General features: G+C 53.1%; 1 long non-coding RNA gene across 1 annotated transcript in view; it reads right to left on the reverse strand.

Annotated features, from left to right (window-relative positions):
- Positions 1-3,714, reverse strand: part of LOC148139537 (uncharacterized) — a 165,985-nt gene extending 162,271 nt beyond the window's left edge. Inside the window, exon 1 of the long non-coding RNA XR_015753592.1 lies at positions 3,603-3,714. This is a non-coding gene — a long non-coding RNA (uncharacterized LOC148139537). The remainder of the gene's footprint in view (positions 1-3,602) is intronic.
- Positions 3,715-22,577: the final 18,863 nt, after the last annotated feature.

Consider the following 22,577-nt stretch of genomic DNA (forward strand, 5'->3'; position numbering starts at 1 on the left):
GACTGACCTCCAAGCAGACGACAGGAAAGCATTGCCCTTATTTACACAGCTGGTCACCTCCTTAAAAAGTGCAATCCCATTGGTCAGACCTGAGCTCCCCTTAACACAACCATTCTGACTGTTCATCATGAACTCCAGTCTCTGTAAATGCTGATTAATTCTATCTCCCCAAAATTGCTTCCAACAGACGTCCCACCCACGATATTAGCCTGACTGGCCTGTCGCTGCCTGATATATCCCATGTTCCTTCTTGAATAACAGGACCACATGGTCAGTCCGACAGCACCTCTCCTGTGGCCAGAGGGGATTTGAAAATGTTTGCAAGTGTCCCTGCTACTTCCTCCATCCCCTCATTCGGTAAACTGAGATACATTTCCACGGTCTTTGGAGATTTAATGGGTTGTAAGAAGGCCAGACCACTCAGAACCACCTCTCTCTCTATATATATGCGAATTCATTTAATTGTATCACAGAGCATCTCCATGATTTCATACCGTCCCTGTCCCAATGAGCATTGACAAAATGCATCCATTCACTGTAGCCTCTGGGTCCATGCACACATTCTCACTGTGTTCCACAACCTACTCTTTCTCTCATTATCAATTCACCCTTAATGTCACTGTAAAGTCCTTTCAGATTTTTATTTCCTCTCTTAGCACTCCTCGTTCCCAGACAAATAGCCTGCAATACGATTTGGAGGAGTGTGGGATGTCATTCTGGATGTGGAATAGCATTGGGAAGCTCAGAAATAAGGAACACATGACTGTGCTGAGTGTGGGGCAGTGGGATTCATTTGGGATGAGCAGACGGAAGCTGAGGAATAAGCCTCAGCCCTGTCGGCTGCAAAGGGACTTAGATATGATGCAGAGCTGGGCTGAGGAGTGGCAGATGGAGTTCTACCCTGTCAAGTGTGAGCTTGTCCATTTTGGAAAGACAAATAAGAATGCGGAATACAGGGTTAACGGTAGGGTTCTTAGTAAGGTGGAGGAGCAGAGGGATCTTGGGGTCTATGTTCATAGATCTTTGAAAGTTGCCACTCAGGTGGATAGAGCTTGTAAGAAGGCCTATGGTGTGTATTAGCGTTCATTAGCAGAGGGATTGAATTCAAAAGTCGTGAAGTGATGTTACAGCTGTACAGGACTTTGATTAGGCCACATTTGGAGTACTGTATGCAGTGCTGGCCGCCTCACTTTAGGAAATATGTGGAAGCTTTGGAGAGGGTGCAGAGAAGATTTACCAGGATGTTGCCTGGAATGGAGAATAGGTCGTACAAGGATAGGTTGAGAGTGCTAGGCCTTTTCTAGTTGGAACGGAGAAGGATGAGGGGTGACTTGATAGAGGTTTATAAGATGATCAGGGGAATAGATAGAGTAGACAGTCAGAAACTTTTTCCCCGGGTACAACAGAGTGTTACAAGGGGACATAAATTTAAGGTGAAGGGTGGAAGGTATAGGGGAGATGTCAGGGGTGGGTTCTTTACCCAGAGAGTGGTGGGGGCATGAAATGCGCTGCCTGTGGGAGTGGCAGAGTCAGAATCTTTGGTGACCTTTAAGCGGCAATTGGATAGGTACATGGATGGGTGCTTAAGCTAGGACAAATATTCGGCACAACATGGGGGGCCGAAGGGCCTGTTCTGTGCTGTATTGTTCTATGTTCTATGTTCTATATCCTCTGACAGTGCAGCGCTCCCTCAGTACTGACCCTCTGACAATGCAGCTCTCCCTCAGCACTGCTCCTTTGACCCTGCAGCACACCCACAGAAATGACGCTCTGACACAACAGCTTTCCCTCAGTACTGACCCTCTGACCCTGCAGCACTCTCTTTGTACTGACATTTCCACAGTGCAGCACTCCCTCGGTACTGACCCTCCGATAACGTCGCATTTTCTCAGTACCAACCCTCCGGCAGAGCAGAACTCCCTCAGTACTGACAATCTGACAGTGCGGCACTACCTCATTCCTGCACTTCTGATAGTCCAGCAATGCCTCAGTACTGACCCTTTGGCAGTGCAGCACTCCCTCAGTACTGACCCTCTGAAACAATACTCCCTCAGAACTGACACACTGACCGTGTAGCTCTCTCTCAGTAATGTCCCTTTGAGTGTGCATCAGTCTCTCAGTACTGACCCCCTGGCAATGCAGCAATCATTCAGTACTGACTATCCGACAGATAGCATGGCACTCCCTCAGTACTGACCCCTCACAGCGTGGTGATCCCTCAGTACTAACCCCCTCAGTGTGCGTTGCTCCCACAGTTCTAACCCTTTCACAGTGCAGCGCTCCCTCCGTAGTAACCCTCTCACAGTGCGAAACTCTGACAGCATGGCCATCCATTAGTACTGACCCTAAGAGAGTGCGCACTTCATCATTACTGACCCTCTCCCTGCACAGCAATCCCTCCATCCTGACGTTCTGACAATGCAGCACTCCCTCCACACTGACCCTCTGACAATGGTGTACACCCTCCATACTGACTCTCTGACAATGCTGCACTCCCTCCACACTGACCCTCTGACAATGCTGCACTCCCTCCACACTTACCCTCTGACAATGCTACACTCCCTCCACACTGACCCTCTGACAATGCTGCACTCCCTCCACACTGACCATCTGAAAATGCTGTACTCCCTCCACACTGACCCTTTGACAACGCTGCACTCCCTCCACACTGATCCTCTGATAGTGATGCGCTCCCTCAGTACTGACTCTCTGGCAGAGTGGAAGTAGCCCCATACTGACCCTCCGACATTGTGGACCAATCTCAGGACAAAACCTCCGACAGTACAGCACTCCATCACAAATGACACTCAGTACTGACTCATTGACAGTGTAGCACTCCCTCAGTACTGACCCATTGACAGTGCATCACTCCCTCAGTACTGACCCTCTGCCTCGGTCCTGCACCTCTGACAGTCCAGCAGTGCCTCAGTACTGTCTATTTGACAGTGTAGCACTTTCTCTGTACTAACCCTCTGACAGTGCAGCACTCCCTCAGTACTGATCCTCTGACAGTGCAGCACTCCCTCAGTACTGACCCTCTGACAGTGCAGCACTCCCTCAGTACTGACCCTCTGACAGTGCAGCGCTCCCTCATTACTGACCCTCTGACAGTGCACCGCTCCCCCAGTACTGACCCTCTGACAGTGCAGCACTCCCTCTGTACTGACCCTCTCACAGTGCAGCACTCCCTCAGTACTGACCCTCTGACAGTGCAACACTCCCTCAGTACTGACCCTCTGACAGTGCAGCACTCCCTCAGTACTGACCCTCTGACAGTGCAGCACTCCCTCTGTACTGACCCTCTCACAGTGCAGCATTCCCTCAGTACTGACCCTCTGACAGTGCAGCACTCCCTCAGTACTGATTGAGATTTAGCCAACAATGTTGGCATCACGAACCTGTTAGCTGTGGGAAGTGATCCTCCTTTGTAGCAGAGGGATTCAATCCCTTTAATAGAGCCAGCTTGAGAATTCAACACTAAAATCAATCTGTACGGACGCGCTGGAGACCTGAACCATCAATACAGAGATTGCTGAAGAAACTTAGCATGTCCGGCAGCATCTCTGAAGGGGGAGGGAGAAAGAGACAGAGAGAGAGTTCACCTTTCAATCCAGTGATTTCTGCGGGAAGGTTCCATCAGAACAGACCGTTTTGAGGAAGGGTCACTTGAAATGCGAATTGTTCCTCTCTCTCTTCACCGTTGCTACCTGCTGAATTCTGCTGAATATCCCCAGCCATCTGTTTGATTGAGAATTTGACCTGATCCAAGCGTCACTGAGTCATTCAGTCTGTGTTCAATACCCTGAGGCTGCTTCTGCTGAAAGTTGACAAACAGGTTTAAGGCTTTGTAAGGTATTGTATTCGGAGGGCGGGGTACATGGGAGAACAGATACAGAACACAGGCACTTCACAAAGATCCTTCTCAATGTAACTTTGTGATGTTAATTCAGAAGGAATAGCTCAGAGCTAACATTTCAGTTAATCAGCCAAGGGGAGTATATATGTCATGGCAAAGACTTGTTGTAAAGACTGTACAGAACAGAACTTTAGTGACTATGTTTGTACGTAAAGTTTTTGTTGTGAATAAAGTCTCTTTTTGAAATTGATATAAATATTTTGTCGAGGGGGACCAAGCATCTTGAGCTTGTGGAGGCATTGCCCTTGTCCCTAATCTTTCTTAAATAAACGCTAGACAAGTTCGATACTCCCAGGGTACAGACGTCAAACAGTCATCAACAGGGAGGAGGTGGTGGGATGGTCACGGGGGCGCAGTGTTGCCTCACCCCACCCGGGTTCGATTCCAGCCTCGGGCGACTGTCTGTGTGGAGTTGGCACATTCTCCCCGTGTCAGCCTCCGGGTGCTCCAGTTCCCACCCACTGTCCAAAGATGTGCAGGTTGGGTGGGTTAGCCACAGGAAATGAAGGGATTCAGGGATGGAGAAGGTGGGTGGGATTCTCTGCCAAGGGTCAGTTTGAACCTGATAGGCCGAATGGCCTGCTTCCACATCTTCGGGAATCTATGATCAATCCAGAGACTCAAATAATGTTCTGGGCCCTGGGCTCCAATCCTGGGGGTGGCTGTGGGTCATCACAGTGAGAACAGGTTTGGGGATGAACACGGTCCAAGGGGGCAACAGGTTTGCTTTCTGAGGTGTTGAAGGCATGAATGTTCCGTCGAGGTGCTTTGGGGATAAACATACTGAGGGGATGGTTTCTAAGGTATTGAGGGAGCACTATCTGTCAGTACAGGGTGCAGATGGTCGAAAGGTACAGATACACTTCATAGAACATAGAAAATAGAACATAGAACAGTACAGCACAGAACAGGCCCTTCAGCCCTTGATGCTGTGCCGACCATCGATCCTCATGTAAGTTAAACCTAATGTACAAACCCTCAAATTTCTATGACCATATGCATGTCCAGCAGTCACTTAAATATCCCCAATGACCTCGCTTCCACAACTGCTGCTTGCAACGCATTCCATGCTCTCGCAACTCTCTGCTTAAAGAACCCACCTCTGACATCCCCTCTATACTTTCCTCCAAACAGCTTAAAACTATGACCTCTCGTGTTAACAATTTCGGCCCTGGGAAAAAAGTGTCTGGCTATCAACTCTATCTATGCCTCTCATTATCTTGTATACCTCAATTAGGTCCCCTGTCTTCCTTCTTTTTTCCACTGAAAGAAGTCCGAGCTCAGTCAATCTCTCTTTGTTAGATAAGCCCTCCATTCCTGGCAGCATTCTGGTAAACCTGCTCTGAACCCTCTCCAAAGCATCCACATCTTTCCTATAATAGGGCGACCAGAACTGGACACAGTATTCCAAGTGCGTTCTAACCAAAGTTTTATAGAGCTGCATCAAGATCTCACGACTCTTAAACACAATCCTCCTGTTAATGAAATCCAAAACACCATATGCTTTCTTAACAACCCTGTCCACTTGGGTAGCCATTTTAAGGGATCTATGTACCTGCACACCAAGATCCCTCTGTTCCTCCACTCTGCCAAGAATCCTATCCTTAATCCTGTACTCAGCTTTCAAATTCGACCTTCCAAAATGCATCACCTCCATTTATCCAGGTTGAACTCCATCTGCCACCTCTCAGCCCATCTCTGCATCCTGTCAATGTCACGCTGCAGCCTACAACAGCCCTCTATACTGTCAACGACACCTCCAAACTTTGTGTTATCTGCAAACTTGCTGACCCATCTTTCAATCCCCTCATCCAAATCATTAATAAAAATTACAAACAGTAGAGGCCCAAGTACAGAACCCTGTGGAACACCACTCACCACAGACTTCCAGGCAGAATATTTTCCTTCTACTACCACTCGCTGTCTTCTGTAGGCCAGCCAATTCTGTATCCAGACAGCTAAGTTTCCCGGTATCCCATTCCTCCTGACCTTCTGAATGAACCTACCATGGGGAACCTTATCAAATGCCTTACTGAAGTCCATATACACCACATCCACAGCTCGACCCTCAACCACTTGCCTAGTAACATCCTCAAAGCACTCAGTAAGGTTTGTGAGGCATGACCTGCCCCTCACAAAGCCGTATTGATTGCATTAAATCAAGCCATGCTCTTCCAGATGCTCATAAATCCTGTCCCTCAGAATCCTTTCTAACTCCTTACAGACGACAGAAGTGAGACTGACTGGTCTGTAATTGCCGGGGATTTCCCTATTTCCTTTCTTGAAGAGAGGAATTATATTTGCATCCCTCCAGTCCTCAGGTACGACTCCAATGGAGAGCGAGGATGTAAGGATCTTCACAAGCAGCGAAGCAATCACATTTTTCACTTCCCAAAGCAGCCGAGGACAAATCTGGTCTGGCCCTGGTGACTTGTCAATCTTAATGTTTGTCAAAATGTTCAGCACATCAGCTTCCTCAATCTCTATCTGTTCCAGCATTCTTACCTGCTCCTCAATGGTTTCATTCACTACAAGGTCCTTTTCTTTAGTAAAGACAGAAGCAAAAAACCCATTTAGGGGGTTCCGCTGCCTCCTCAGACTCTACACACAAGTTCCCTATGCTATCCCTGAGCGGCACTACTCTTTCTTTGATCATTGTCTTACTCCTCACATCCGTGTAAAATGTCTTTGGATTCTCCCTAATCCTTCCTGTCAAGCCTTTTTCCTGCCCCCTCCTGGCTCTCCTCAGGCCATTTTTGAGCTCCTTCCTCGCCTGCCTGTAATCCTCTAGAGCTGACCAAGACCCTTCCTTCCTCCACCTTACGTAAGCTGCCTTCTTTCTTTCGAAAATAAGCTCCTCCGCTCTCTTCATTCAAGGTTTATTTATCTTGCCCCTTCTTGCCTGTCTCAGAGGAACACATTTGTGCATCACTCGCAACAACTGTTCCTTAAACCGTCTCCACATGTTTATAGTGGCCTTGCCATGGAATAATTGCTCCCAGTCCATGGTTCCCAACTCACGTCTGATAGTATCATAGTTTCCTTTTCCCCAATTAAATATCCTCCCATTGTGCCAGCTTCTCTCCTTCTCCATGGCTATATAGAATGTGAGGCAGTTGTGGTCACTATCACCAAAATGCTCTCCCATCGCAAGATCTGACACCTGCCCTGGCTCATTGCCGAGCACCAAATCCAAAATGGCCTCTCGCCTCGTCGGCAGCTTCAAGGTGCTGAGTTAGGAAACCCTCCTGAACACACCTTACAAAACCATCTGCTCGAAGGAGGTTTCCAATCAATATTGGGAAAGTTAAAGTCACCCATTACAACAACCCTATTACATTCACTCTTTACCAAAATCTGCCGACCTATGCTTTCTTCAATCTCCCTGCTGCTGTTGTGGTGGGGGGGGGGGGGGGGGGGGGGGGGGCGGCTGTAGTAAACCCCTAATGAGGTGACTTCTCCCTTACTGTTCCTAATTTCCACCCATACTGACTCAGTAGGCAGACCCTCCTCGTCAATGGTAACTTCTGTAGCTGTGATACCCTCTCTGATTTACTTTCTGAATTCATTGCATGTGGTGTCCCTCAAGGGTTGGCCAACATGGTGGCTCAATGGTGAGCACTGCTGCCTCACAGCATCTGGGACCCAGGTTCGATTCCAGCCTCGGGCGATTGTGATTTTTCACATTCTCCCCGTGTCTGCGTGGGTTTCCTCCGGGTGCTCCGGTTTTTTCCCACAGTCCAAAGATATGCAGGTTAGTTGAAATGGCCATGCTAAAGTGCCTGTAGTGTTAGGTGCATCAATCAGTGGTAAACGTAGGCAAATGGGTCTGGATGGGTTCCTCTTCAGAGGGTCGGTGTGGACTTGTTAGGCCGAAGGGACTGTTTCCACACTGTAGGGAATCTAAGGATCTATCCTTGGGCCCTCCTTTTTCTCACCGCCATATTGCCAGGAGGTGACATTTTCCAAAAGCACTGTGTTAGGTTTCACATGTAAACTGACACTGCCCAAGTCCCTCTCCCCATCATCCCTCTCCATTATTCCACTGTTACTCAGTTATCAAACTGCTTACCACGCTCCCACGACTCGATTAGCTGCAATTTTCTCCAATGAAACATTGTAATGGGTGGAACCATTGCCTTCAGTTGCTATTACAAATTCCTTTCCCTTACTGCTGAGCCCCTCCCTCCCACTGGGAAATATCTGAGGTACACTACATTCTTCACAATATTGTTGTTATATTTGACCCCAAGGTGACCTTCTGATCAGACATCCACACAATCACAAACACCAGGAATTCCAATCTCTAAAACGTTGCTTGTCTTCCCCTCACCCCAGCTCCATTGCTACAGAAACCCCTTACCCGTGTCGGTGTTGCCTTAAACTTGACGAATCTGAAGCCGAACCCTTGATTCCGTGACTGACCCAGAACCTGCTGCTTTCTGTGTTTCCTGCACAATTACCCCCTGGTCCCTTTGTGGTGCAGCTTTCTACAGCTTCCACCATTTAATAGCACTCTGTTCTTTTATTATCCCTTCCAAAATGACCAGCTTCCCATTTTCCCAAATTATACTCCATCTGGCAACTTGTTGCCCCCTTCTCCTGTGCATCTCTCTCACTTCATAATCCTCTTAGAACATTACAGTTATGCCTTTTCTGACAGATATCCCCACCCCCCAATTCTTCTAACCGTTTACTGGGAATCCTGGGCAGTGGGAAGCGTGCAGTGTTGCTCTGTTTTCCGTGAGACTCTATGGGATGACTAGGAGGAGCTTGCTGCCCATTGGTCAGAATGGAGACAACTTGCCCATCGAGCTGCATGAGCCTTTCACTCCCCATGTCTTATTGATGAGGCACAGCGGCAACACGGAAGGAAAGAAAAGGAAGGAAATCCTGCTCTCCACATCTCACTGACTCTTGGATCATTCTGTCCCATCTAGGAAAGATCTGCCCTGTTCAGTCACATGAAGCTCCAAGGTGGAAACTCCTAGAAACCCACATAGATTTCCCCCTGTACTAACTGCTGTCCTCCACAAGGGGTAATGTGTCCAGTTATCCTGGGCCAGGAGGAGGGGATGGTGTGAGTTTCTAACCTGAACTGACAGTGATGGATTTTATAAATTTGTATTACAGGATACTACAGGTGGGTATTCAGATGATAATCTCAGTAACTGTAACGGCAAACTCTTACTCAATTCATCAGGACCTGGATATTCACATTGTGCGTGAACATTGTGTTCCAGCTCAATCCCATTTACTGCGTAAAAGTTCTCCTTTCAATCATCCCATTCTCTCAATAGTTCTCCCCACACCTTCAATGTGTCCTGTAATCCTTGTATAATGAGCTGATGAGTATAAGGTTTATTATAACGGGTAACGTTTGTAAACCCCTCTGTCACAGCTCCCCTCAATTTCCTTTGCTACAAGGAGAACAATCTCAGTTTCCCCAAACCCCTGATTCCCCAATGTCTGTTTGCTCTCTATAAGGTACACATCAGGGTTGTGTTGGAACAGGGTCCACTCACCTACATCAGTACAGCTCCCAGCAATGTTAAAGAAAGTGAACATCCTCCAGGACAAAGCACTGTGCCTGAGTGGTGTCCCATCCACCACCTTCAGCATTCCCTCTCCCCACCCTCGAGGTACAGTGACATCACTGTGTAGAGGCAAAGTCAGTAATGTCCTACCAGACCATAGGGCTGCTCTCCCATTAGGGAGAGATGACTGGTCGTCTTTTAACCTGAAGGTTACCCCAGCCCAGGCAAGGGGAGAGGTTGGGAAGGAGTGCCCATCTATTGTAGATCGATATTCTCTACCCAATGTATCAGCAACAACTATATCATACCAATGAATAATGTAAAATAAAATCCAAAACATGCTACTATAATCCCCCATTCCTTGAACCATCCTGGTAAATCCCCTGTACCCCCTCTCAGGGACCCTGCCATCCTTCCCAATGTGTGGGCGATCTCTGGTTTGCACAGACCCAGCTGCTCTGTGTTCCTGTGGGTGACGCCATCATCGAGCACCAGTTGCACGAAACCTGGGTCTGTGAGTGTGGGAGAAACAGAATTCCCAACAGCATTTAAGGCATAGTTAGGTGCACATTTGTGATACCAAGACAGATGGTGCCAATGACTGTGTTTTGGAAAATGGATCAGGATAGTTTGGTTATAGTTTTCTTTACTGGCACAGACTCAATGGCCCACAGAGCCTTTTTCTTTGCTGTAAACCTCGAGACACTTAATATAGGAATATGACCGGCCACCTTTGAAACCAGGTCAGAAAAAATGATAGTAGAATAGATGACACATGATTGGTCAATGTGTTTGGGAGGAAAGTAAGATGGAGCGGTTTAGGAGGAAATTCTGGAGCTCGATGCAGGAATCTGAAAGGGCCATCATCAAGTGAGAAATAAAAATGGGGTATCCTCAAGGCTGGAATCAAAGAAAGGCACATATAGCACAACTTTCAGAGACTGGAGGGGATTAGAGTTAGGGAGGGGTCTGAGGCTGGAGAGGAATTATTAGAGATAAGGAAGATGTTCGCCGAGCTGGAAATTTGTCTTGCAGACGTTTCGTCCCCTGTTTAGGTGACATCCTCAGTGCTTGGGAGCCTCCTGTGAAGCGCTTCTGTGATTTTTCCTCCGGCATTTATAGTGGCCTGTCTCTGCCGCTTCTGGTTGTCAGTTCCTGAACCACTATAAATGTCGGAGAAAACATCACAGAAGCGCTTCACAGGAAGCTCCCAAGCCCTGAGGATGTCACCTAGACCGGGGACAAAACATCTGCAACACAAATTCCCAGCTCGGCGAACAGAACCACAACAACGAGCACCCGAGCTACAAATCTCCTCACAAACTTGGAAGATAAGGAAGAGTTGTGAGGCTGGGTGAGGTGACAGAGTTAGGGAGAGATGTGAAGCGGGAGGGATGCAGAGATAGCAAGAATTAGAGTCGTAATGTTATGTAGCATGGAAACAGACCCTGTGATCCAATCAATCCATGTCAAACATAATTCCAAACTGAGGTAATCTCACCTGCCTCCCCTTGGTCCACATGTATCCAAACATTTCCTATGAGGTACCTGTCCAAATGGGTTTCCCGTAGAGTCACTGTGGTGTGGAAACTGGCCATTTAGTGTCAGAGTCATTGAGATGTACAACATGGAAACAGACCCTTCCATCCAACCCATCCATGCTGACCAGATATCCCAACCCAATCTAGTCACACCCGCCAGCACCCAGCCCATATCCCTCCAAACCCTTCCTATTCATATATCCATCCAAATGCTTCCTAAATGTTGCAATTGTACCAGCCTCGACCACTTCCTCTGGCAGCTCATTCCAGGCACGTACCACCCTCTGTGTGAAACAGTTGCCCCTTCAGTCTCTTTTATATCTTTACCCTGTCACCCTAAACCTATGCCCTCTGGTTCTGGACTAGTTGCTGGAAGACTGGTGCCATTATTTGAGAAAGGTGGTAAGGAAAATTCAGCAAACTATAGACCGGTGAGCCTGTAGTCAGTAGAAGGCAAGTTGTTGGAAGGGCGTATGAGGAGCAGGATTTACATGTAATTGGAAAGACAAGAATGATTAGGGACAGTCAGCATGGTTTTGTGCATGGAAATCACTAACTTGGACTTCAGAAAGACGTTCAGCAAGAGTCCACATAACACACAGGGATAAAAGTCCATCACCATAGAATACAAGGAGATGGGGAGATTTGGATACAAAATTGGCTGGAAGGTCATAGAGTCATAGAGATATGCAAAACAGAAACAGACCCTTCGGTCCAAACCGTCCATGCTGACCAGGTATCCCAACCCATTCTAATCCCACCTGCCAGCACCTGGCTCATATCCCTCTAAACCCTTCCAAATCATGTTCCCACCGACAGAGGAACCTCAATTATGTGAACGAGTTGGGTGGGAACTAATTCATTCGGACAATCAATGATTCGGTGAAGCGATAAAATGCCTTTCCTCTGGGCTCGGAGTTTTCAAATCTGCTCCCCATTCAGGAGACTGCAGCAGCACACAGCACGAATGCCCACCCACACATGGCCCCCAGTCTGACCCCTACCGCCGTGCAACACCGCTCCCAGCCTGACCCTCACTGCCGCCCACACACCACCCCCAACCTGACCCTCACTGCCTCCCACACACCGCCCCCAGCCTGACCCTCACTGCCGCCCACACACCACCCCCAACCTGACCCTCACTGCCTCCCACACACCGTCCGCAGCCTGACCCCCACTGCCGCCCAAACACCGCCCCCAGCCTGACCCTCACTGCCTCCCACACACCGTCCGCAGCCTGACCCCCACTGCCGCCCAAACACCGCCCCCAGCCTGACCCTCACTGCTGTCCACACACCGTCCCCAGCCTGACCCTCACTGCCTCCCACACACCGTCCGCAGCCTGAGCCTCACTGCCGCCCAAACACCGCCCCCAGCCTGACCCTCACTGCTGTCCACCCACCGTCCCCAGCCTGACCCTCACTCCGTCCCACACACCGTCCTAGCCTGACCCTCACTCCGTCCCACACACCGTCCCCAGCCTGACCCTCACTGCTGTCCACACACCGTCCACAGCCTGACCCTCACTGCCTCCCACACACCGCCCCCAGCCTGACCCTCACTGCTGTCCACACACCGTCCACAGCCTGACCCTCACTGCCTCCCACACACCGCCCCCAGTCTGACCCTCACTGCCACCCACACACCAACACCAGCCTGACCCTCATCGCTGTCTAATACCGCCCCCAGCTTGACCCTCACCGCTGTCCAACACCGCCCCCAGCTTGACCCTCATTGCCGGCCACACACCAACCCCAGCCTGACCCTCATCGTCGTCCAACACCGCTCCCAGGCTGACACTCACTGCCAACCACATACCGCCTCCAGCCTGACCCTCACTGCCACCCACACATTGCCCCACAGCCTGACACTCACCGCCGTAGACTCACCGCCCCCCCACGCCTGACCCTCACTGCCGCTCACACAACACCCCCAGCCTGACCCTCAGCATTGTCAAAAACTACTCCCAGCATGACCCTCAACGCTGCCCACACATTGTCCCACAGCCTGACACTCACCGCCCTCATCCTAACCATCACCAGCATCTACGCACCACGCCCAGCCTGATCCTTACCACCGTCTGCACAACACCCCAGTCAGAATCCACACTGCCCCCAGCCTGACCCTAACCGCCGTCCACACACCGCTCCCAACCCGACCTTCTCTGCCATCCACACACCAACCCAGCCTGAACCTCACTGCCATCCACACATTGACCCAGCCTGACCCTTACCACCATCTACACACCACCTCAGTCTGACTCTCACCAGAATCCACACTGCCCCAAGCCTGACCCTAACCGCCGGCCAAGCACCGCCCCCAACCCGACCTTCTCCACCATCCACACATCGCCCCAGCCTGGCCTTCACCGGCATCCACAGGCATCCACACACCACCCCCAGCCTGGCCTTCACCGGCATCCACACACCAGCCCCAGCCTGACCCTTACTGCCATCAACACAATGCCCCCAGACTGACCCTCAGCGCCATCCACACACCGCTCCAGACTGATCTTCACTGCCGCCCATACAATGCCCCCAAGACTGACCCTCAGCACCATCCATACACCGCCCATAGCCTGACCCTCACCACCATCCACACACTGCCCTCAGCCTGACTCTCAGTGCCGTCCACACACTGCCCCCAGCCTGACACTCACCACCGTCCACACACTGCCCCCAGCCTGACACTCACTGCTGTCCACACATCGCCCCCAGCCTGATCTTCACCGGCATCCACACACCACCCCAAGCCTCACCCTCACTGCCATCCACACACCGACTCAGCCTGACCCTTACTGCCATCCACACACCGACCCAGACTGATCTTCACTGCCGCCCATACAATGCCCCCAAGACTGACCCTCAGCGCCATCCATACACCGCCCCCAGCCTGACCCTCACCACCTTCCAAAGACCGCCCCCAGGCTGGCCCTCACTGATGCCCACACACCGCCCTCAACCTGACCCTTACTGCTACCCACAAATCACCCCATCCTGACTCTCACTGCCGTCCAACACTGCCCCCCGCCTGACCCTCACTGTCGCTCACACACAGCCAACAGCCTGACTCTCACCACCATCCACACACCGCGCCCGCCTGACACTCACCCCCGTCCACACACTGCCCCCAGCCTGAGCCTCACCACCGTCCACATAGTCCCCCCAGCCTGACACTCAATGCTGTTCACACAGCACCCCCAGCCTGTCTCTCACTACTGTCCACACACCGCCCCCCAGCCTGACCCTCACCACCGTCCACACACCGACCCCAGCCTGACCCTCATCACCTTCCAAAGACCGCCCCCAGGTTGGCCCTCACTGCCATCCACACACTGCCCTTAGCCTTACCCTCACCAATGTCCAACAGCGACCCCAGCCAGACCCTCACTGCCGTCCACACACCACCCCCCAGCCTGACCCTCACCGCCCCGGACTCACTGCCGCCAGCCTGTCCCTCACCGCCCCCAGCTTGTCCTTACCGCCCCCAGCCTGACCTTACCGCCCCCATCCTGACCCTCACCGCCGTCCAACATTGCCCCCTGCCTGACCCTCACCGCCGTTCAACATCAGCCCCAGCCTGACCCTCACTGCCGCCCACACACCACCCCCAGCCTGACCCTCACCACCATTCAACACCACCCCCAGACTGACCCTCACTGCCGCCCACACACCACCCCCAGCCTGACCTTCACCGTCATCCAACATCGCTCCCAACCTGACCCTCAATGTCGCCCACACATTGCCTCACAGCCTGACACTCACCGCCGCCCACACACCACCCCCAGAGTGACCCTCACCGCCGTTCAACAACATCCCCAGCCTGACACTCACCGCCGCCCACACACCACCCCCAGACTGACCCTCACCGCCGTTCAACACCATCCCCAGCCTGACTCTCCCTGCCGCCCACACACCACCCCCAGCCTGACCCTCACCACCGTCCAACACCACCCCCAGCCTGACCCTCACTGCCACCCACACACCACCCCCAGCCTGACCCTCACCGCCGTCCAACACCACACCCAGCATGACCCTCACTGCCACCCACACACCACCCCTTGCCTGACCTTCAACGTCATCGAACATCGCTCCCAACCTGACCCTCAATGTCGCCCACACATTGCCCCACAGCCTGACAATCACTGCCGTCCACTCACCGCCCCCAACCTGACCCTCAGTGCCATCCGCACACTGCCCCCAGGCTGACCCTCACTGCCACCCACAAACCACCCCCAGACTGACCCTCAATGCCATTCACACATCGCCCCAGGCTGACCCTCACTGCTGCCCAGACACCATCCCCAGTTTGACCCTCACCGCCATCCACACACCGCCCCTCACTGCCGCCCACACACCGCCCTCAAACTAACCCTCACCATCGTCCACACATCGCCCCCAGCCAGACCCTCACTGCTCCGCCACACACCACCCCACAGCCTGACCCTCACCGCCCCGGACGCACTGCCCCAAGCCGGACCCTCACCGCAACCAGCCTGACCTTACCGCCCCCAGCCTGACCTTACCGCCCCCAGCCTGACCCTCGCCACTGTCCAACATTGCCACCAGCCTAACCCTCGCCGCCATTCAGCACCATCCAAGCCTGATCCTCACCGCCAACCACGCACCGCCTCCAGACTGGCCCTCTCTGCCGCCCACATACCACCCCCAAACTAACCCTCACCATCGTCCACACACCACCCCCAGCCAGAACCTCACTGCTCCGCCTCACCCCACCCCCTAGCCTGACCCTCACCACCACGGACGCACTGCCCCCAGCCGGACCCTCATTGCACCCAGCCTGACCTTACCGCCCCAAGCCTGCCCTTACCGCCCCCAGCCTGATCCTCACCGCCCCAGATGCACTGCCCCCAGCCGGACCCTCACCACACCCAGCCTGACCTTATGGCCCCCAGCCTGACCCTGACCGCTGTCCCTGTGAGGGACCCTGTGAGGGTCAGGCTGGGCATGGAGTGTAGACGGCAGCGAGGGTCAGGCTGGGGGTGATGTGTGGATGGCAGAAAGGATCAGACTGGAGACAGTATTTGCGTGGTAGTGAGGGTCAGACTGAGGACCGTGTGGGGGGCAGCGAGGGTCAGTCTAGGAGTGGTGTGTGGGTGGCAGCGGCGGTAATGCTTGGGGTAGTGTGTAGACTGTGGTGAGGGTCAAGCTAGGGGCTGTGTGTAGACGGCGCTGAGGGTCAGGTTGAGGACGGTGTATGAGCGGCAGTGAGGACCAGGCTGGGGGCGGAGTGTGGATGGTGGTGAGGATCAGACTGAGGGCGGTGTGTAGATGGCGCTAAGGGTCAGGCTGAGGGCGGTGTGTGGGCGGCAGTGAGAACCACGCTGAGGGCGGAGTGTGGATGGTGGTGAGGATCAGACTGAGGACGGTGTGTGGATGGCGTTGAGGGTCGGGCTGGGGGTGGTGTGTGCATGGCGTTGAGGGTCGGGCTGGGGGTGGTGTGTGGGCGGTAGTGAGGGTCAGGCTGGAGTGGTGTTGAATGGTGGTGAGGGACAGGTTGGTGGCAATGTTGGACAGTGGCGAGGGTCAGGCTGGGGGCGGTAAGGTCAGGCTGGATGCGTTAGGGTCCGGCTGGGGGCAGTGCGTCCGGGGCGGTGAGGGTCAGGCTGTGGGGTGGTGTGTGGCAGAGCAGTGAGGGTCTGGCTGGGGGCGGTGTGTGGCCGATAGTGAGGGTAGTTTGGGGGCGGTGTGTGGGCGGCAGTGAGGGTCAGGCTGGGGGCGGTGTGTGAATGGCATTCAGGGTCAGTCTGGGAGTGGTGTGTGGGTGGCAGTGAGGGTCAGCCTGGGGGGCAGTGTGTGGATGGTACTGAGGGTGAGGCTGGGGGCGGTGTGTGAATGGCATTGAGGGTCAGTCTGGCGGTGTATGAGGGCAGCAGTGAGGGCCAGGCTGGGGGTGATATGTGGGCAGCAGTGAGGGCCAGGCTGAGGGCAGTGTTGGACAGCAGTGAGGGTCAGGATGGGGGCGGTGTGTGGGCGTCAGTGCGGGCATGGTTGGGGGCTGTGTGTGGACGGTGCTGAGGGTCAGGCTAGGGGCGGTGTTGGACGGCGGTGCGGGTCAGGCTGGGGGCGGTGTGTGGGCGGCAGTGAGGGTCAGACTGGGGGTGGTGTTGAATGGCGGTGAGGGTCAGGGTGGGGGCAATTTTGGACGGCGGTGAGGAACAGGCTGGGGGCAGTAACGTCAGGCTTGGGGCGGTAAGGTCAGGCTGGGGGCGGTGAGGGTCCAGCTGGGGGCAGTGAGTCGAGGGCGGTGAGGGTCAGGCTGGGGGTAGCGTGTGGATGGTGGTGAGGGTCTGGCTGGGGGCGGTGTGTGGACGGTGGTGAGGGTCGGGCCGGGGGCGGTGTGTGGACGGTGGTAAGGGTCAGGCTGGGGCGGTGTGTGCACGGCAGTGAGGGACAGGCTGCGGTGGTGTGTGGACGGCAGTGAGGTTCAGACTGGGGGTGGAGTGTCAGCGGTGGTGAGTGTCAAGCTGGGGGCAGGGTGTGGACGGTGGTGAGGGTCAGGCTGTGGCTAGTGTGTGGAGGGTGGTGAGTGTCAGGTTGGGGCGGTGTGTGGACGGCGCTGAGAGTCAGGCTGAGGGCAGTGTGTGGATGGTGGTGAGTCAGGTTGTTGGCAGTGTGTGGATTGCGCTTAGGGTCAGGATGGGGTGGTTTGTGGGTAGCAGTAAGGGTCAGGCTGAGTGCGGTGTGTGGGCATCAGTGAGGGCCAGCCTGGGGGCGGTCTTTGGAAGGTGGTGAGAGTCAGGCTGGGGGCTGTGTATGGATGGCGCTGAGGGACAGTCTTGGGGGCATTGTATGGGCGGCAGTGAAGATCAGTCTGGGGCGGTGTGTGGATGGCAGTAAGGGTCAGGCTCGGTCGGTGTGTGGATGGCAGTGAGGGTGAGGCTGGGAGTGGTGTGTGGATGCCAGTGAAGGTCAGGCTGGGGCGATGTGTGGATGGCGGCGAAGGTCAGGTTGGGAGCGGTGTGTGGACGGCAGTGAGGGTCAGGCTGGGGGCAGTGTGGATTCTGGTGAGAGTCAGACTGGTGTGGTATGCAGACAGTGGACGGTGGTAAGGGTCAGGCTGGGTCGGTGTGTGGATGGCAGTGAGGGTCAGGCTGGTGGTGGTGTGTGGATGCCGGTGAAGGTCAGGTTGGGGACGATGTGTGGACGGCAGAGAGGTTCAGGTTGGGGGCGGTGCGTGGACGGCGGTGAGGGTCAGGCTGGGGGCAATGTTGATTCTGGTGAGAGTCAGACTGGGGTGGTGCGCGGATGTTGGTAAGGGTCAGGCTGGGTCGGTGTGTGGATGGCAGTGAGGGTCAGGCTGGGCCGGTGTGTGGATGACAGTGAGGGTCAGGCTGGGGGTGGTGTGTGGATGCCGGTGAAGGTCAGGCTGGGGGCGATGTGTGGACAGCGGAGAAGGTCAGGTTGAGGGTGGTGTGTGGACGGCAGTGAGGGTCAGGATGGGGGCAATGTGGATTCCTGTGAGAGTGAGACTGGGGTGGTGTGCGGATGCTGGTGATGGTTAGGCGGGGGAGCGGTGAGTGTCAGGGTGTGGAACAATGTGTGGGCAGCATTGAGGGTCAGGCTGGGAGCGGTGTTGGATGATGGTGAGGGTCAGGCTGAGGGCGGTGAGTGGACGGTGGTGAGTGTCAGGCTGTGGGACAATGTGTGGGCAGCGTTGAGGGTCAGGCTGGGAGCGGTGTTCGACAATGCTGAGGGTCAGGCTGGGGGTGTTGTGTGAGCAGCAGTGAGGGTCAGGCTGGGGGTGGTGAGTGGACGGCGGTGAGTGTCAGGCTGTGGGGCAATGTGTGGGTGGCACTGAGGGTCAGGCTGGAGGCGAAATGTGGTTAGCAGTGAGTGTCAGCCTGGGAGCGGTGTTGGACGACGATGAGGGTCAGGCTGGGATTGGTGTGTGGGCAGCAGTGAGGGTCAAGCTGGGGGCGGTGTGTGGGCGGCAGTGTGGGTCAAGCTGGGGGAGGTATTGGACAGCAATGAGGGTCAGGCTGGTGGTGGTATGTGGGCGGCAGTGAGGGTCAGGCTGGGGGCGGTTTGTGGGAGGCAGTGAGGGTCAGGCTGGGGGTGGTATGTGGGCGGCAGTGAGGGTCAGGCTGGTGGTGGTGTGTGGGCGACAGTGAGGGTCAGGCTGGGGGCGGTGTGTGGAAGGCAGTGAGGGTCAGGCTGGGAGCGGTGTTGCACGGCGGTAGGGGTCAGGCTGGGGGCTGTGTGTGGGTGGGCATTCGTGCTGTGTGCTGCTGCAGTCTCCTGAATGGGGAGCAGATTTGTAAACTCCGAGCCCCAGAGGAAAGGCATTTAATCCATTCACCGAATCATTGATTGTCCGAATGAATTAGTGCCCACCCAACTCGTTCACATAATTGAGGTTCTTCTGTCGGTGGGAACATGCTTTGGAAGGGTTTAGAGGGATATGGGCCAGATGCTGGCAGGTGGGACTAGAATGGGTTGGGATACCTGGTCAGCATGGGCGGGTTGGACCGAAGGGTCTGTTTCTGTTTTGTATATCTCTATGACTCTATGACCTTCCAGCCAATTTTGTATCCAAATCTCCCCATCTCCTTGTATTCCATGGTGATGAACTTGCTAACCCGTCTGTTATGTGGACCCTTGCTGAACGTCTTTCTGAAATGCAAGTTAGTGATTTACGTGCACAATTTCATGCTGACTATCACTAATCATTCTTGTCTTTCCAATTACATGTACATCCTGCCCCTTATAAGCCCTTCCAACAACTTGCCTTCTACTGACTACAGCCTCACCGGTCTATAGTTTGCTGACTTATCCTTACGACCTTTCTCAAATAATGGCACCAGTCTTCCAGGATTTGGAGGGATATGGGCCGGGTGCTGGCAGGTGGGACTAGATTGGTTTAGGATATCTGGTCGGAGGAGAAAGTAAGGACTGCGTTGCTGCAGATCAGAGCTGAAAATGTGTTGCTGGAAAAGCGCAGCAGGTCAGGCAGCATTCAGGGAACAGGAGAATCGACGTTTCGGGCATAAGCCCTTCTTCGGGCTTATGCCCGAAACGTCGATTCTCCTGTTCCCTGAATGCTGCCTGACCTGCTGCGCTTTTCCAGCAATACATTTTCAGCTTAGGATACCTGGTCAGCATGGATGGGTTGGATGGAATGGTCCGTTTCCATGTTGTACATCTCAATGACTCTGACACGAAATGGCCAGTTTCCACACCACAGTGACTCTACGGGAAACCCATTTGGACAGGTACCTCAAAGGAAATGTTTGGATACATGTGGACCAAGGGGAGGCAGGTGAGATTACCTCAGTTTGGAATTATGTGTGACATGGATTGATTGGATCACAGGGTCTGTTTCCATGCTACATAACATTACGACTCTAATTCTTGCTATCTCTGCATCCCTCCCTCTTCACATCTCTCCCTATCTCTGTCACCTCACCCAGCCTCACAACTCGTCCTTATCTTCCAAGTTTGTGAGAAGATTTGTAGCTCGGGTGCTCGTTGTTGTGGTTCTGTTCGCCGAGCTGGGAATTTGTGTTGCAGACGTTTCGTCCCCTGTCTAGGTGACATCCTCAGGGCTTGGGAGCTTCCTGTGAAGCCCTTCTGTGATGTTTCCTCCGACATTTATAGTGGTTCAGGAACTGACAACCGGAAGCGGCAGAGACAGGCCACTATAAATGCCGAGGGAAAATCACAGAAGCGCTTCACAGGAGGCTCCCAAGCACTGAGGATGTCACCTAGACAGGGGACGTCTGCAAGACAAATTTCCAGCTCGTTGAACATCTTCCTTATCTCTAATAATTCCTCTCCAGCCTCAGACCCCTCCCTAACTCTAATCCCCTCCAGTCTCTGAAAGTTGTGCTATATGTGCCTTTCTTTGATTCCAGCCTTGAGGATATCCCATTTTTATTTCTCACTTGATGACGGCCCTTTCAGATTCCTGCATCGAGCTCCAGAATTTCCTCCTAAACCGCTCCATCTTACTTTCCTCCCAAACACATTGACCAATCATGTGTCATCTATTCTACTATCATTTTTTCTGACCTGGTTTCAAAGGTGGCCTGTCATATTCCTATATTAAGTGTGTTGAGGTTTACAGCACAGAAAAAGGCTCTGTGGGCCATTGAGTCTGTGCCAGTAAAGAAAACTATAACCAAATTATCCTGATCCATTTTCCAAAACACAGTCATTGGCACCATCTGTCTTGGTATCACAAGTGTGCACCTAAATATGCCTTAAATGCTGTTGGGAATTCTGTGTCTCCCACCCTTCCAGACAGTGAGGTTTAGTGCAACTGGTGCTCGATGATGGCATCACCCACAGGAACACAGAGCAGCTGGGTCTGTGCAAACCAGAGATCGCCGACACATTGGGAAGGATGGCAGGGTCCCTGAGAGGGGGTACAGGGGATTTACCAGGATGGTTCAAGGAATGGGGGATTGTAGCAGCATGTTTTGGATATTCTTTTACATTATTCATTGGTATGATATAGTTGTTGCTGATACATTGGGTAGATAATATCGATCTACAATAGATGGACTCTCCTTCCCAACCTCTCCCCTTGCCTGGGCTGGGGTAACCTTCAGGTTAAACCACCACCAGTCATCTCTCCCTAATGGGAGAGCAGCCCTATGGTCTGGTAGGACATTACTGACTTTGCCTCTACACAGTGATGTCACTGTACCTCGAGGGTGGGGAGAGGGAATGCTGAAGGTGGTGGATGGGACACCACTCAGGCACAGTGCTTTGTCCTGGAGGATGTTCACTTTCTTTAACATTGCTGGGAGCTGTACTGATGTAGGTGAGTGGACCCTGTTCCAACACAACCCTGATGTGTACCTTATAGAGAGCAAACAGACATTGGGGAATCAGGGGTTTGGGGAAACTGAGATTGTTCTCCTTGTAGCAAAGGAAATTGAGGGGAGCTGTGACAGAGGGGTTTACAAAAGTTCCCCGTTATAATAATAAACCTTACACCCATCAGCTCATTATACAAGGATTACAGGACACATTGAAGGTGTGGGGAGAACTATTGAGAGAATGGGATGATTGAAAGGAGAACTTTTACGCAGTAAATGGGATTGAGCTGGAACACAATGTTCACGCACAATGTGAATATCCAGGTCCTGATGAATTGAGTAAGAGCTTGGCGTTACAGTTACTGAGATTATCATCTGAATACCCACCTGTAGTATCCTGTAATACAAATTTATAAAATCCATCACTGTCAGTTCAGGTTAGAAACTCACACCATCCCCTCCTCCTGGCCCAGGATGACTGGACACATTACCCCTTGTGGAGGTCAGCGGTTATTTCAGGGGGAAATCTATGTGGGTTTCTAGGAGTTTCCACCTTGGAGCTTCATGTGACTGAACAGGGCAGATCTTTCATAGATGGGACAGAATGATCCAAGAGTCAGTGAGATGTGGAGAGCAGGATTTCCTTCCTTTTCTTTCCTTCCGTGTTGCCGCTGTGCCTCATCAATAAGACATGGGGAGTGAAAGGCTCATGCAGCGCGATGGGCAAGTTGTCTCCATTCTGACCAATGGGCAGCAAGCTCCTCCTAGTCATCCCATAGAGTCTCACGGAAAAC

The sequence above is a fragment of the Chiloscyllium plagiosum genome, unplaced genomic scaffold (assembly GCF_037043375.1).
Source record: "Chiloscyllium plagiosum isolate Xiang-an unplaced genomic scaffold, Cpla_swu_hap1 HiC_scaffold_38, whole genome shotgun sequence".
In the NCBI taxonomy this organism is placed as follows: Eukaryota; Metazoa; Chordata; class Chondrichthyes; order Orectolobiformes; family Hemiscylliidae; genus Chiloscyllium; species Chiloscyllium plagiosum.